This window comes from Peromyscus eremicus, chromosome 10 (assembly GCF_949786415.1).
Source record: "Peromyscus eremicus chromosome 10, PerEre_H2_v1, whole genome shotgun sequence".
NCBI classification, from domain to species: domain Eukaryota; kingdom Metazoa; phylum Chordata; class Mammalia; order Rodentia; family Cricetidae; genus Peromyscus; species Peromyscus eremicus.
In genome coordinates this window covers 25,008,280-25,024,459 of record NC_081426.1, presented here as the reverse complement: position 1 = coordinate 25,024,459, position 16,180 = coordinate 25,008,280, and the positions used below count along the sequence as shown (strand labels likewise).

Here is a 16,180-nt window from a genome sequence, read left to right as displayed (position 1 = left end):
GTAACTCAGAAAGAGATGGACTTTAAAGTCTTGTAAGACCCTTTCCGACTCCCCAGTTCTTGAGAGGGAACCTGGCCAGGGAGGGCATCTAGGCAAGGACTGCACAGATCGCCAAAGCCGCCTGACCTGCCCAGGCCCCGCCCTTCTCACACAGGCCCCGCCCCTCCCGCTCCAGGCCCCGCCCCACCCGGCCCCCTGCCCCTCCCTCCTGGGTTGCACCCTTGACCCCGCCCCCGGGGTGTACGTCCACCGGAAGTTCCGCGCACGGGCAGCTCACTTCCGCTCGGCAGGTGACAGCCGCGGGGCTCGGAGCGGCCGGCTGCAGCGACGCACCGGCGGAGAAGGAGGCGGAGGCTGCGGACATTTTGCTGCTGAAGCGAGCCGAGCCGTGGTGCCCGGGGCCGTTTGGACTTGCGGGTGAGGAAAAAGGCAGCCCGGCGAGCTAGAAGAACTGAGGGGGTCCGAGGTGAGGGGTCTGCGGGGTCAGAGGTCACGGAGAGGACGCTACGCTGGAGGGGCTCAAGCCGTGTGTGGGCGAAGGTGAAAGGGCTGCGTGCTCATTCATTCACTCCGGCTTGGTGGCCCGGCGTCGTCCCGTCGTCCGAGGTCCGCAGTCCCCTTTGGAGAGGCCGGCTGGAGAGACCCCTGGACTTAGGCCCCTCCTCCCCTCTGCTTCCCCGTCCCCACTCCGTGGCCAGCCTGAGGCCTCCTTGTTCAGGACCTTATCTCTTGGTCACCGCCCCCCAGAATGGGGCAAAAATCTAGACATGGCCTTTGACGGAACGGGGACACTTGTACTAGTGCTAACACCACAAGAATGTCTGTCACTGGTTATCCAGACCTCTTTGACTTGGAAGCTCCGGGCTGAGCACTTTGTGCCCGGAGCTCACAGCAACTCCTGTGAGGTAGCTACCATTGCTTTACTCATTTTACCCACGAGGACGCGAAGGCACAGGAGGTTAAATCACACACGGAAGGTCATTCGAGTAGTCGAGGCAAAGCCAGGCTTCCTCTGCAGGGTTCCAGGGACCATCAAAGTGTAGGGACCAAGGAACCTGGAGCCGGTTTGGGGTCTAGGAGCGGTTTGGTATATTTAGTTGCCGTTATATTGTTTGGATTGGTGTCAGGATGCAGCCGCCTTGTCTCTCGTCTGGTCTGATCTTCATAAGGAGCATTTGATTCACTTTCATTAGGAGGCTGTTCTGTCGCAAGCTGTTGCTGTCAGTGTTCTGCCTTTCAGGGCAAGACTCCGAAGGTTTTTCTGACTGTTGGGGACTGTGAGACACCAAATGGCAAAGTAGTTCATAGAACTAATATCCAGACACTCCCTTCATTGCAGTTGAGCGTTTGCAGTAAGGAGAGGGGAGCAGCAGGACCCCTTAGGGGATCTTTTGGCCCTCGGTTCTGGAAGAACACACCCAAAGGAAGGGGCTTTGACCTTTGTGGTGCCTGGGAGATGGGACGGGGATTTGGTGCCTGGAGAGTGAGGTTCTCTTCTCTTCCTTTGTAGACATTTTGTTGCTCCTCTTAGGCCTTAGTTTCCCTGACAGCAGCACAAAGACTTACTCCCTTCTCACTTCCTCTTGAGTGCAGTGAACTGTAGTGAACATGGGAGGGGTTTCTTGTGCTTTTGAAAAAAGGAGTAAGTAAAAATGTTACATTGGTTGCCTCTCTTTTTTTTTTTTTTTTCTGCCTGTCTCTAGCCCCAGGCTGGCCAGGATCTCATTATATCTTGAATTCAGAGCAATCCTTCTGCCTCAGCCTCCCAAGTTCTGGGACTGATTACAGACCTGAGCCACCACACCCAGCTCTTCTGTTTGTTTATTCTAAGATTTGTGATCTGTTTTTCTAGTTCCATTGAACTCACAGAAACTTAATAGTGTCACCTTATCCCTATCCTTCCATGGGATAATTGGAGGTAGAGCAACTTGTCACAGGTTGTAAGAACATAAACAGAGCTCGGAGCTCTGGTACTCTGTCTTGAATTGAGCCCACCAGTCCCTCTGCCTCTTAGGAACTGTCCAGAGGGCTTTGCTAGTCCTAGGGAATCAGACATTCAGAGTCTGTGGAGAGATCATCTGGTGAATGTGGGTTGACTGGACGCTTCACACTGGGTAGTTTGAAGGGCTCAGAGATCCAATGGGCAGAGCGCTCCGACTCCCAGTCAGCTCCTGGCTCCAGCCCCAGGCTGGCAGCTTCCTAGTAGGTGACCTGGATAATTCCCTTCGATTGGGTTTCTATCCTAATAAAATATGTAGATATATTCAAGTGGTAGAGCACTTCTCCAGCATTTGCAAAGCCCTGGTTTTCATTCCTAGCTCTGAGAAAAATAAGAATTTTGGGGGAAATATGGTGGTACATGCCTGTAATCCCAGCCAGCATTCATTAGGCTGAGGCAGGACGAGGCCCACATGATTTACGTAGTAAGTTCCAGCCATGGCTACATAAAAAGACCTTGTCTCAAAATAATCATAAGAAGACACTACCCGCCTTCAGTGTCTGTAGGTATTAGATGAGGATATCTTTTTTTCTTTTTCTTTTTTTTTCAAAACAGGATTTCTCTGTGTAGTTTTGGTTCCTATCCTGGATCTTGCTCTGTAGACCAGGCTGGCCTCGAACTCACAGAGATCCGCCTGGCTCTGCCTCCCGAGTGCTAGGATTAAAGGCATGTACCACTGCCACCCGGCAGATGAGGATATCTTGCAGAGCATGTTGCTATTAGCCATGATACCTGCTGGGGCCTATGTCTGAGGAAGGCTGTCTGCCCTGTGAGGGTAGTGCTTCCCTCTCCAATGAGACATTAATTGCTAGGGACCACTCCCATTCTTCTCACTTTACTTCCTAAAAGTATTTGAGGACAGTTTAGTTGTGGGTGCTGCTGGACTGGGTTTGGACGGTCATCTTTTGTAGTCTTACCCGAGACTTGCATGTCTTCACTGCTCACTTCCCAAAAAACCCTCAGTCTGACACCAGAGCCTGCAGTGCTAACAGTCATGGTTTGGGCTAGGTGTTTACTTTGTTGTGTTTCAGATGGTTGAGGGCGTTGAAGGCATTTTTGTTTCTCAACAGGTCTTTTTTCCTAACACTGCTGAGTTTATCACAAGCCAGAGAGAGTTGCGTGTCCCCTACCCCTGCCCCCCATCTTTATCACTTTACATAGAGAGGAAAAAATACCCTAGGGAGAAAATATAACCCAAGCAGCTGGGGAACCTTAAAAAAAAATACTACTTGGTCAGACATGGTGGCACATGACCTAATCCCAGCCCTTGGGAGACAGAGGCAAGCAGATCTGTGTGTTTGAAGCCAGCTTAGTCTACAGAGCGTGTTCAAAGCCAGCCAGAAATACACAGAGAAACCCTGTCTTGAAAAACAAACCAAAAATAAAAATCCTACTTGAAAATCCATCAATGGGTCCTCCTTTCCCTCAGGCTGGACCTCACTTCTTAGCATAGCATCCAGGCCCGTTAGGCTCTGACTTCACTTGGTTCACCGGCTGCTTTTTCCCATTCTACTCTTCCGCTTCCTCTCAGCATGTTCAGCTGCTGCCACTTCTGCAAGCTGCACCCCAGTGCTTTGTCTTGGCCTTGTGCTCTTCTCTCTGCTTAGACCCCACTCCTGCTGCCCTTGCCTGAACTCCTTTGCGAGATTACTGCTTGATGCTTGTCCTTTGCTCATTACCCCACCTTGCAGAGGCCTGAGCAGAAGCCCTTCTAGTGTCCCGTGGCAGTGATGACAATGAGTGTAATTGCCTGTTTACTTAGCTACCTTCTTAGTTGAGATCTCTGTCTTTACAAGAACTTGTCTGAACTGTGTCTCCAGCATCTAATGAGGTGTACGGCACACACAGTCAATGTGTAATAAGGGTTTGGGGAAAGAACAAATGAATGAATATTCCATTGCATTGTTAGGGTTCCAGGTGATGTTATGTGCATCTTCATGTTATCCCAGTGGGATAGGGAAAAATGTGACTGGTAGAGGGACTTGACAACTCTGAGGCCTCCATTGCTGTTCCCAGTCATCAGAGTGCCTGAGGGCCTCCAGGGTTATGAGGAGCAGAGAGATGGTAAACTTTCGGTAGTGTTGGTTGATGTTTGCCAGACCGGTGTGTTGGATTCTGCATGTGTTGACCTGTTTTAGCTTTACAGACCTCTAATTCCAGGATGGATCCTGTTAGCTAGTGGGGCCAAAAGGCTTGGCTGTGGTTCTAGATTCTGAAGCTCCCTTGTGTCTTCAGCCATGGGCTGGACCTCTAACAGGATGATCTCTAAAGATGGGAGGCCCCTTCTAGTTAAGGCAGAAGTATAGCTGGTTGACTCTAGAAGTTCCAGAGTCCATCAGCTAGGATGCCAGGTTCCAACCCGTTCCTCTCAGTGTACCCTAAGGTAGGAGATGATAGAACTGGAAGTCACACTTAAACAGTCTTTTATTTTGTACTCTGTGTGTGTTTGTGTATGCCACAAAGCACCTCTGGGTGGCAAACGACAATTCCCAGGAGTTGACTCTCTTCTTCTACCATGGGAGCTCTAGGGATACCACTCAGGTTGTCAGGCCTGGCAGCAAAAGCCTCTGCCCGCTGGGCTGTCTCACCAGCTCTTTTTGTTTTATTTGTAGTACTGAGAGTTAAAGCTCAGGGCCTCATGCACACCAGGAAGGTGTACCACCACTGACCTGTATAGACAAAAGCTGTTCTACAAAAGTTATTTTATGTATGTGACTGCCTGCATAAATGTATGTGCACCATGTGTGCGCTTGGTGCCCTCGGAGACCAGAAGAGACCAACAGGTCCCCTAGGCCTGGAGTTACAGAGCTGCATGTGAGTGTTGGGAACAGAACCTAGGTCCTCGGCAAGATCAGCAAATGTCTTTAATCCACTGAGTCATCTCTCTAGATCCCTCAAAAACCTTAATTACATTTATTTCTTTTGTGTGAGGTCAAGGACACCCTTGCCATGGTCTTTGCTTGTGAAAATCAAAAGACAACTTTTGGGAATGGGTTCTCTTCTGCCACCATCAGGGTCCCACCCACTCAGGGCTCAAACAGGTTATCAGGCTTGATAGCAAGAACTTTTTTTTTTTTTTTTTTTTCTGAGACAAGGTTTCTCTGTGTAGCTTTGCGCCTTTCCTGGAACTCACTCTGTAGCCCAAGCTGGCCTCGAACTCACAGAGATCCGCCTGGCTCTGCCTCTGGAGTGCTGGGATTAAAGGTGTGCATCACCACCGCCGCCACCTGGCTCCAATAGCAAGAACTTTTACCCACTGAGCCATCTCACTGACCCTTTCCTCAGAAGCTTTAATCAGTGCTTTGATGTTGAAGTACTTCACCAGCTATGTTGTGTATAGGAGTAGACTGGGGCAGCTTATACTTTTAATGACACCCTAATTGCTTTTTGGTCTTCTAAGCTCTTTGAGGTGGAAAGACAGTTTTTGTGTAGCCAGCTGTTGAGTCTGCTCCCATCATCTTCATTCTTTGATCTTGAAGTGCTTGGCGTTGAGATTCTGACAACAGACTTCCTAAGTCTAGCATTCATTCATTCATTCATTCATTCAGTGTTTATTGAGACTCACTAGTGTCTGGCACTGGGATGTGCCAGTAGGTAAACAAGTCAGGCCTAGTTTCTGTCTGCCATGGTGTTGCTTTCTCTTGGGAGAGAGACAAGCAGAAAGAGAAAACAAATGCAATGATTGGAAAACTAATAAGATGTGAGGAAATCAGAAGACATGGCCGCCAGAGCCTGTTAAAATGGAAGTCTTGTCTCAGGATCCACTACACCAGACTAAACCCTTACAGTGACTGTGAGTCATTCTTCTGATGCTTAGTGCTCAGCCCCATTCACTGTGTCCTCATTGCTCATTCAGCCACAACCACTTCAGACACACCAGCTACACTCCACCTCCACCGCGGGTAGGCATGGAGCCAAGACCTCATGCTTGCTAAGCTTCTGCTCTATTGCTTTGCCTCATTCCTAGCCCCAGATGTTCCTTTGGTCCGGCTGATGTTTCCCATATAACCGTCACCTCAAGGAGGCCTTCTGTGACACTAGTTAACTTTCAGCCTCCTTTCCCCCTGCTCCATGCTTGCTGTCCTCCTTTCCTGTTTTTCCTTTGTTTGTTTTGGTTTTGGTTTTTGGTTTTTGAAGACAAGGTTTTTCTGTGTAGCCCTGGCTGTCCTGGAACTCACAGAGATACAGAGGACCGCCTGTCTCTGCCTTCCAAGTGCTGGGATTAAAGGTGTGTACACCATTACCTGGCTTTCTTTCTTTCTTTCTTTCTTTCTCTCTTCTTTCTTTCTTTCTTTCTTTCTTTCTTTCTTTCTTTCTTTCTTTCTTTCTTTGCTTCTAAGGAACTGGCTAATGTCTGCACTTCTGTTTGTTGTTGTTGTTTTTGTTTTGTGTTTTAAATCTTGCTTGTCTGCAAAGATTTCTCTTTCTTTCATTGCACACAGACAGCTTCCAATGCATGGTAGGTACTTGGTGAACGTATGCAAATGTATAAAAATACTGGAGAGGAGCAGATAAATACCTTCTGAAGGTGGTAGATGGAGGGAATGTGTCTTTGAAGTGATGTCATCTAAGCTGAGATTTGAAGGATAAGTTGGAGCAGCTAGGGCAGGAGAGGATAATCCTGGTAAGATCAGCAAGTACAGAGACAATGAGAAGGAAGCATTTAGCAAAACACCGAGGGCCTGGCGGTCTGAAGTCCTTGCATGACCTTGCGGCCTGGAGGTGCTCTCATTGCAGCCCACATCACAGTTCCCCACCTCCTATAATCTGCTCACTCTCTGAGCCTGTGGGGGCAGGCTATTACGGCCTGCCTCGCATGTCTAACCTCCGTTTCATTATTGTCTTAGTTACTTTGCTGTTGCTGTGAAGAGACATCATGACCAAGGCAACGTATAAAGGAAAGTGTTTAATCTGAGGACTCAGGATTCCAGAGGGTTAGAGTCCTTGACTGTCATGGTGGGAGCGTAGCCATAGGCAGGCATGGGGCTGGAGCAGTAGCTGAGATCTTACATCTGACCCACAAGCATGAGAGAGAGAGAGACAGAGAGAGAGAGAGAGAGAGAGAGAGAGAGAGAGAGAGAGAGAGAGAGAGAGAACAAGAGGACGAGAGAACATGAATACACACTAACCAGGAATGGGATAGATTTTTGAAACCTCAAAGCCCACCCCCAGTGGCACACCTCCTCTAATAAGGCTGTACATCCTTCCCAAACAGTTCCACCAACTGAGGACCAAGCATTCAAACATCTCAGCCTATAGGGGCCAGTCTCACTTAAACTACCACAATTATGTATTTAGAAGTAATTAACTTTTTGTGGTCCTGAGGCTGGATGGAACCTTGAGCCTTTGCCATTGAGCTCTCCTCTTAGCCTATTTCTCCCATTTGAGATGTTGCCACCTGGTCATCCACGTTGTGCCATTTCTTCTCTCTAATCATTTTTATGCTTAACCTTCCATTTATTGGCTGTAAAATGAGCTTGGAGGTCTGGCATTTTCCATTTCAAGATAGTCAGCAGTAGTTTGAGACTGGTTTACAAAACTTGAAATTTCCCCAAGAGTTGAGCATTAATTATCAATGTGTGTTGAGCACCTCTTTGCTTGATGTATGGATAAGCGGTGGGAATACAGTAGTGAGCAAATCTAACTTCTGACTCTCATGAAGTTTGCATTATGGAGGAAGAAAAATAGACACTATAAGGACTGTTTATAATATGTAATACTTTGAAAAAAAAGAAAGAGTTCAAAAGTGTTGGAGATAGATTGGGGAGGTGTACCCTTTTAGATAAAGGGGTCAATCAGACATAATTAGTGTAGACTTGTAATCCCAGCACTTGGGAGGCTGAGGCAGGAAGATCATAAATTCAAGGCTACCCTGGGATACACAGTGAGTCTTGGGCCAGCTAAATAATAAGACCTTGTCTAAAATCAGGGGAAGACAGGTCTGGTGATGCCTCCCAGAACTTGGGAGGCAGAGGCAGGTGGATCTCTATAGTTTACAGCCAGCCTGGTCTACATAGCAAGTTCTAGGCCAGCCAAGGCTAAATTTTGAGGCCCTGATTTAAAAAAACCTAATAATAAAAGAACTAACATGGGGCTGGCGAGATAGCTCAGTTGATAAAAGGCACTTGCCTGACAATCTGAATTTGATTCTACTGGCACCCTACGTGATATAAGAAGAGAATCAGCCAGGAGGTGGTGGTCCACACCTTTAACCCCAGTACAAGGGAGGCAGAGGCTGGCAGAGGCTGGTGGATCTCTGTGAGTTTGAGGCCAGGCTGGTCTACAGAGCTAGTTCCAGGACAGTCAGGGAACCAATTTCTACAAGATGTCCTCTGACCTCCGTATATGTATACTGTGACACACTCGCATGCATGAGATCCAGGACAGGCACCAAAACTACACAGAGGAACCCTGTCTCGAAAAACCAAAAAAAGGTAACAGCTGAAGCCTCTGAGTTTGAGGCCAGCCTGGTCTACATAACAAGCTCCAGAAAACAGAGAGAGACCCTGTCTTTAAAAAGAAGAAGAAAGTGACATCTGAGCCAAGATGAAAAAAAGTAGGGCCCGAAACATGAAGCTATCTGGATAAAAAGCCTTCCTAAAAAAGTAGATAGATTGTCCAAAGGCCCTGCACATTATAGAAACATCCCTATTGTACTTACAGATTAGAAAATAAGCCTGGGTTGAAGAGGTGGCTCAGTGGTTAAGAGAACTTGTTCTTGCAGAGGACCTGGGTTCAAATCCCAGCACCTAGATGAAGGCTTACCACCATCACCCATAACACCCATAACTTTCAAAGAATCCAACTTATTTACAAGGGTACCAGACATGCACTTGGTACACAGACATGCACATAGACAGAACACTCATACACATAAAAAAAGTAAATTTAAAACAAATTTTGTTTTTAGTTTTTCAAGACAGGGTTTCTCTGTATAGCCCTGGTTGTCCTGGAACTTGCTCTGTAGGCCAGGCTGGCCTTGAACTCATAGAGATTTGTGGGCCTCTGCCTCCCAGGTGCTGGGATCAAAGGAAGAAAATGTCTCCAAGGAGGCAAGGCTGGGCAGTGGCAGATGACACTTGACACTTGACAAGGCCTGTGCATCTTCTGTAGGCAGAGTCCACCACACTGGCCTCCAAAGCCATCCCTGAATCTTGTACTTCCTTCTCTAACCTCGTCCACTCCTCTCTTCTTCCAAGTCCTTGTTTGTTTTGTGATATAGTCTTGCTACGAAGCCCAGCTCAGGCCTTGAACTCTTCATTCTCCTGGGCTCCACTTCCCAAGTACATCTATCATCGTATTTGGCTCAGTGGAGGCTTTTTATATATTAGAGAAAGAATTGCTTTAGTCACAGATTCCTTAATACATGGGCTTCTTTGGGCTTGTACATGGTGCTCTTCTCTTGGTGTCATGACCCTTGTTTTTAAATGGATTACCATGAGGGTGAAATGAGACAGGCCGTAAATCACTCAGTACTGAGCCTGCTTCTAGCTGGCATTGGTGGCTCCACTGTTCTCGGGTCTCTACCTTCTTATACTGGCATTTGGTGAGTATGTCACTCCATGAGTATGTCACCCATCTTTCCATATCTGTATAATCTTCCCTTCACCTCAGAGAACTTTCCTGGTGCTCCTCTGAGCTTTGGTGACAGTCTTCTGAAGGGCAGGATTACTCTCCTGTCTTCTGCAATCCCGTCTATGGCCTACTGTGTACAACTCCTGTGTGGACGTAGTCCCAGGCCTGCAATGGAAGACACTCCACACTGTGCCTGCTGAATGGATGGCCACAGTGCTCCAGAAAGTGTTCCCTTTGGTCAGTGGGAGAGCAGAAATCGTAATGAGCCTTGTTCTGTGGTCTCTGGTTTCTTTCTTCTTATTTAATTAACATGAATATTGTCCCAAAGAACTCCTTATCTATCTATCTATCTATCTATCTATCTATCTATCTATCTATCTATCATCTATCTATTTATTTATTTATTTATTTATTATTATTTTCCCCCCAAGACAAGGTTTCTCTGTGTAGCTTTGCGCTCTTCCTGGCACTCACTCTGTAGCCTCAGCTGGCATCAAACTCACAGAGATCCACCTGCCTCTGCCTCCCGAGTGCTGGGATTAAAGTCATGCGCCACCACCGCCTGGCTATTATTTGTTTTGTTTTCTGAGACGGGGTCTTACTATGTAGCCCTGGCTGTCCTGGAACTCACTCTGTAGACCAGGCTGGCCTCAAACTCACAGAGATCCACCTGCCTCTGCCTCCCAAGTGCTAGGATCAAAGATGTGCACCACTACAACCATCTTGTTTTATTTTTATTATTTTTTTTTGCGGGGGGGGGGGGTCAGGGGGGGGCATTGGTTTTTCAAGATAGGGCTCCTCTGTGTATCCCTGGCTGTCCTGGAACTCACTCCATAGACCAGACTGGCCTCAGATCTGCCTGCCTCTGCCTCTCGAGTGCTGGGATTCATTTGTTTGTTTGTTTTTTTATTTTTCGTCCCAAAGAATGTGGCTCTTTCTTGAAAGCAGTTCTTTCAACACATTGTTGTTGGCAGATTAGTGGGAAACTAACTGATTCTGAAATGAGGCTCTTGATGCTCACTGGTGATGAAGGACTTTTGCTTGCATGTAGAAGAAACCTTTGGGTCCTTTTTATTTTGAAGCTTTAATTACTGCGAGCCTCAAGAGATTGCTTTGATTAATCAGTTCTCATCCAAATCCCAAGAGACCCACAGCTTGGCAAGCTTATCCAGACAGGCTTTTACTAGGCATGTTACCAAACCTGATGTTCCTGCTGTTTCAGGTAGATAGATGGGCCTAAAGTAACCTGCTATTCAACATCTGAGGAGTTCTGCAGGGATATGTGGCAACCCATAGCCTGTACCCTTTAGCTTGACCTGTATGCATTTCTACCAGGTCTTCATTCAGGAAGAGTATTTGTTTCCCTGGATAAAGGGCAACATGTGACCTGCTCTTGAGACAGTGTTGGGGGAGTCACCAGCCATGTGACTCCAAACAAATGCCTTACACTCTACTGGCTTCTGTTTTCCTTAACTGTGAGCCTGTGATATTATTAAAACCTTCACAGATATGAAGATGGATTTTTTTAAGTGATATACTTTCATTACATTTATTTATTGTGCATGCCATGACAAGTGTGTGGAAATCAGAGGACAACTTGCAGGATTCCTTCTCTCCACTACGTAGGTCCTGGGTGTCAACTCAGTTTGTTGGGCTTGGTGGCAAGCACCTTTACCTGCTGAGCCATCTTGCCAGCCCCCTGAGGACTAAATTTAAAACTCTGTGTGGTGTCTGGCCCATAGTGTATGTCTGTTTGTCATTCTTCCGTAATCACCATCTTTGTTCAGCATTTCATGCCAAGCCTAAAGAACGTGGAATATTTTCTCATAGTTGCTGAGCTCACTTGAAGGAGCTTGTTTGGATGAGTCTGGTGACCACATTGTCTAAGAGAGAAAGTCTAAAGTCTGGTTTCTCTACTGATGACTCACCCTTTTGTCTTCGAGTTGGCCTTACTGGTTTCCCTAACTTTAAAGTGAACATTTGCACTTACCTCTGAGGTCCCTTTTCCTTTTTAAAAGACTGTTGGGCAGAGGGTGTCTGCAGCTCCTTGGTAGAGTGTTTGCTCTCTTTGTAGGTATGACACTAGGTTCTGTCACCAACATCTCCAGAAAGAAGTAAATAAGATAAAGGATTGTCAGATGGAGAGAAGTACCTCAGTCAGACTCATCCTCATGGGGAGGGTCACAGGCAGGCAGGGCCTAGCGCAGAGGGGACGTCTGTGAGATAAGCCAATCTCTGCCCCTGAGACACAGCCGAAAGAGCAGAGCATGTGTAATGACCCAAGTGTGGCTTTTCTGCTTAAGATGAAGGAGAAATGGTAACTAGCCCCTCCATCGTGTGTGTTTCCATGTGTTTGCTGGTGCATGAGTGTGTGAATACATGCATGTGCTTGTAGAGGCTGAGGTCAGCTTGAGGCGTGTTGTTGCTCAGGTGATATCCATCTTGATTTTTGAGACGGTCTCTCACTGGCCTGGAACTCACTAATTAGTCTAGTTTGGCTGGCTAGTAAGCTTGCACCAGGGATCTGTCACAGTGCGTACCACCAGCTTTTGTACATGAGTTCTGGAGAACTGGGGTCCTCATGCGTGCTTGGCAAGCACTTCACCAAGACTGAGCTTTCTTCCTGGCTGAAGAAAGCCCTCTTCATTCTCTCTTTCTTAGCCTTTCCCCTTCATTTTCTTTTCACTTCTGACACTGGGTCTCACTGTGAAACTCAAGCTGACCTGGAACTCATGATCCTTGGTCCTCAGCTTCCCAAGGGCTGGAGTTACAGGTATGCACACTTGCTAGTCTAACTTAGTCCTGATTGTCCTTGAGGTTCATGTGTCCATATAGCAGGTTTCTGAGCAGCTGTCGTCATGGAAGGGCTTCACAGCTGAAGCCCCAGCACAGACCTTCAGAGGACAGTTTTCCTGCCCAAATACCTGTGCGTTCAGAGATGGGTGCTGGCACCTGAGTCAGACCTCCTGAAATGGTTCTCATCTCTTTCCTGTTTGTTTTACTGACCAGCTCCCTCTCTGACTCACCAAGTGCCCTCAATGTGCAATACATGTGCTAACATGGCTTTTCAATGCAGAGATTGGACGGCTCTGACAAGACACTGCTCTGAAAGGAAGAAAGTCCTACCTTTGAGATGTTTGGCCTTGTGGAGAACGAAAACACTTTCCTCCTCAGAGTGTTATGATTTTCCTTCTTTCTGAAGACTTAATAAACTGAGCATGGTGGTACAGACCTGTAATCCTAACACTCAGCTGAGGCAAGAGAATCATGAGTTTGAAGCTAGCCTGACCTACATAATGAAGTCCTCTGTTTTTGATATTTTTCTGTTGCTGTGATAAAATACCGTTACCAAAAGCAAGTTGGAAAGAAGAGGTTTTATTTCAGTTTACAGCTCCACACCATAGTCCACTGTGAAGGAAGTAAGGGCAGGAACTGAAGCAGAAGCCGCAGAAGACTGCTGGCTTGCTCAGTCTGCTTTATATACACCCAGGACCAGCTGCCCAGGGTGGTACCACCCATAGTGAGCTGGGTCTCCCACACCAATCTTAAGGCAAGATGTCCTACAGACTTGCCTACAGGCAATCTGGGGGAAGGCATTTTCTCAAGATCAACTCTTCCTAGATATGTCTAGGCTTGTGTCAAGTTGACAAAAAAAACCCATCAGGACATCCTGTCTCAAAAATCCAAATGGGCTTGTGAGATGGTTCAGTGGGTAAAGGCATTGGCCACCAAGCCTGATGAACTGAGTTCAGTTCCTGGAATCCACATGCTAGAAAGGGAGAACCAAGAACCAACTCCTACAAGTTGTCCTCTCACTGCCACACTTAAGCTATGGCATATACATCCCCCCCACCCCCAGGCAGAGAAATAAATAAATGGAAAAACTAATAAGGTTTACTGCCTCTGCCTGGCTGCCTTTTGAATTTTACCCTCTTTGATCCTGTAACACGAATCTTAAAAAGTCTTATTAATAAAAACAAACCCAGGGCCAGGTATTGGGGTGAATGCTGGAAGATCAGAGAGACAGAACAAGCCACAGCTAGCTTCACCATACCAATTCCTCAGCCGATCTGTTTCCTCAAACTGGAAGCCTCTGTGTCCTCATCTGAGTGGATCTCAGCTGAACTACTGCTAAAAGCCTAAAAGCTTAAAAAAGACCTCTAGTTCCTGGTCCTCATGCCTTATATACCTTTCTGCTTCTTGCCATCACTTCCTGGGATTAAAGGCGTGTGTCACCATGCCTGGCTGTTTCCAGTGTGGCTTTGAACTCACAGAGATCCAGATGGATCTCTGCCTCCAGAATGCTAGAATTAAAGGTGTGTGCTACCACTGCCTAAACCTATGTTTAATATAATGGCTGTTCTGTTCTCTGACCCCCAGATAAGTTTATTGGGGTGCACAATATATCAACCACATGATCCCCTTAGAAAAACATCCATTGGTTGGGAGAAAAACTCCTTCATTGAGTGGCAAATCAGAACATTTGGAATGTGGAAGGAGTCTGTTTTGTTGTTGTTTGGTTTAGGGTTTTTGTTTTTTGTTTTTGTCCCCCCCCCCCCCCCCGGCCCCCCCATGTATTCCAAGACATGGTTTCTCCAACAGCCCTGACTGTCCTGGAACTCACTCTGTACACCAGGCTGCCCTCGAACTCCCAGAGGTCCTCCTGCCTCTGCCTCCCAAGTGCTGGGACTAAAGGTGTGCGCTACTACCACTTGACCTGACTAGTTTTCGAACTGCATTGAACTATGGCCTGCCTGGAGGCCCCTGAGGACGGAGAACCTAGGGCATAGTTGGATGATCCAGGATCTAGCACCCAGCCTTCCTTCTGTCATCTCGGTTCACCTTTCACCTGCTGTCTATGTTGCCGTGGAGGGCCCCCGAAGTTCCTTTGACAGTTGGAAAATGTAAGGCCAGAGTCAGGAGGTTTACTTTGCTCCCAAGGCCACACAGCTGTCTGTGTAGTAAAGCCAGACTTCTGGCAGCGATCTTGGCATTGGCTCAGCCTTGCTGTATTTGTTGAAAGTTAACTGCAAAGCCTTCTGTTCCTGGTCTGTCTGGTGCTTGTCACAGAGTTTGATTTGTTGTGAGTCCTTGGTTTTGTAGCTTCCTTGGGAACCTGTCTTTTCATTCACTGAGCCAGCCAACACTTGGTGAGCTCCTGGAATGTGCCAGGCACAGTGCCAGTCACTGGGCTGACAGTGTTAAACAGAACACATCGCAAATTAGAAGCATGAAGAAGGCTGTGGAGAGGTTGGAGATATGAGTCCAATGCCAGGAGGCTGGTGTCCCTCTGGGTACAGAGGAAGGAAGCTCTCTGGGGCAGGAGAGTTAAAGCTGAGGCTGAAGAATGAGATATTGATGGAACTAGTATTGGGATAAATGTACCAATCCATCTAGGCTGCTTTATGTGTAAACAGGTAATGTGTACACACAGCACAGAGTTTCCAATTTCTATCAAAGGATCAATGGAGAGTCAGTCTCACACCCCATTCCTTAGTCACCCAGTTTCCTTTTTGGAAGAAATCACTGATAACTTTTCTGTCCTTTTAAGGATAGTGGATACATTTGCAAACTTGTAAGATACTTGCATTTTATTAATATTTATTTAAAATGGCGATGCTAGCATACTTTTATACTTTGCATTTTGCTTTTCCATTGATTGTCTTGGATAGTTATGATAAAAGCATGTTGGGGTGGAGAGATGACTTGGCAGTTAAGAACACTGGCTCCTCTTACAAAGGACTCAGGTCTCACATGGTGGTCACAACCATCTGTAACTCCAGTTCCTGGGGATCCCACACCTTCCCCCTGGCTCCCGCAGGCACCAGGCATACACATAAAATAAAACTTTTTAAAAAAACATGTATAGCTGGAGACAGTGGCATACGCTTTTAATCCCAGCACTCAGGAAGCAGAGGCAAATGGATCTCCGTGAGTTCAAGTGTCACAGCATTTTGCTATTACAAAGGTTGTTGAGTAAATAATTTTTTGGTTTTTCCGAGACAGGGTTTCTCCATGTAGTTTTGGTGCCTGTCCTGGATCTCAGTCTGTAGACCAGGCTGGCCTCGAACTCACAGAGATCTGCCTGGCTCTGCCTCCTGAGTGCTGGGATTAAAGGCATGTACCACCACCGCCCGGCGACTTTTTGTTTTTTATAAGTTTTAGAAGTTCAATTGCTGGACCAATGACTAAGTGTACTTGCAGTTTTGAAAGCTACTGCCAACTACTCTAAGAGGTGTATAAGGCAATTAGTCTCTTGTTGACATCAATGGGGTCCTTATTTCCTATATTTATACCAGCATGGAATCTTAGCAGACTTTTAGCTTTTCATTAGTCAAGTAGCCGCTCAATAGTATTTCACTGTAATTTCAGTTTCTGTGTCTCTTATGTCTAGGCATGAATGTTTTATATTTGGTAACTGTCTACGTCTTTCTCCATTCTTCTCTTTGTATTGATGGGTTTCCTTTGTTTGTTTTGTGGCAAGGTCTTATGTAACCTAGGCTGGCCTCAAACACTCCTTCCATCTTGTTTCCCAAGGGCTGAGTGCCCCATAAGCCACATACCTGCCTCAGTTCTGGATTTTGATATGCTATGGAAACAAGTGTG

The 16,180-nt window shown here is 46.8% G+C and overlaps 1 protein-coding gene across 2 annotated transcripts in view; it reads left to right on the top strand.

Moving 5' to 3' along the window:
• The first annotated feature begins 275 nt into the window (after window positions 1-275).
• The window catches only part of Ap1b1 (adaptor related protein complex 1 subunit beta 1), a 58,818-nt gene continuing 42,913 nt past the window's right edge, over window positions 276-16,180 (top strand). For both annotated transcript variants that reach the window (XM_059275548.1, XM_059275547.1), the window contains exon 1: window positions 276-417. The gene's annotated coding sequence lies outside the window, so the exon portion shown is untranslated. The remainder of the gene's footprint in view (window positions 418-16,180) is intronic.